This window comes from Triticum aestivum, chromosome 7B (genome assembly GCF_018294505.1).
Source record: "Triticum aestivum cultivar Chinese Spring chromosome 7B, IWGSC CS RefSeq v2.1, whole genome shotgun sequence".
Classification (NCBI taxonomy): domain Eukaryota; kingdom Viridiplantae; phylum Streptophyta; class Magnoliopsida; order Poales; family Poaceae; genus Triticum; species Triticum aestivum.
The window spans coordinates 285,734,137-285,734,597 of record NC_057813.1 but is presented as its reverse complement, the minus strand read 5'-3'; positions in this window follow the sequence as shown (position 1 = coordinate 285,734,597).

Sequence of the window (461 nt, the reverse complement as noted above, 5' to 3'; positions counted from 1 at the left end):
AACCTCCGCCGCTCCCCCCTTCTTCTCGAAGCCGAGAGAGAGCAGTGCTCCGCCCCCAATTTCCACCAGCATTACCAACACCGTCGACCTCCCCCACCACCTCCGCCATGGCTCCAAAAGCCAACAAGGGGAAGGGCGTGAAATCGGCCGAGGCACAGCGGCTCGCGGCGCTGCGGAAGGAGCGGGCGATCTTCTCCCCTCAGCTCGGTGCGCAGGAGCTGAGGGAGTACTACTACCTCTTCTGGTCGACGGAGACGCGAGCGCATCCGCGCACGAGGGTACTCCCGGCCGCCGCTTCGGAACTGGCTCCAAACGGGTACCCATTCTTCACCCTGTTCTTCTATTGCGGGCTCTGCCCGCCCTTCTCAGAGTTCTTCTGCGACATAATGAACACCTACGGGGTCCCCCTCCTTGATTTCACCCCAACGCCGTTCTGACCATGGCAGTTTTCGCACATTTGT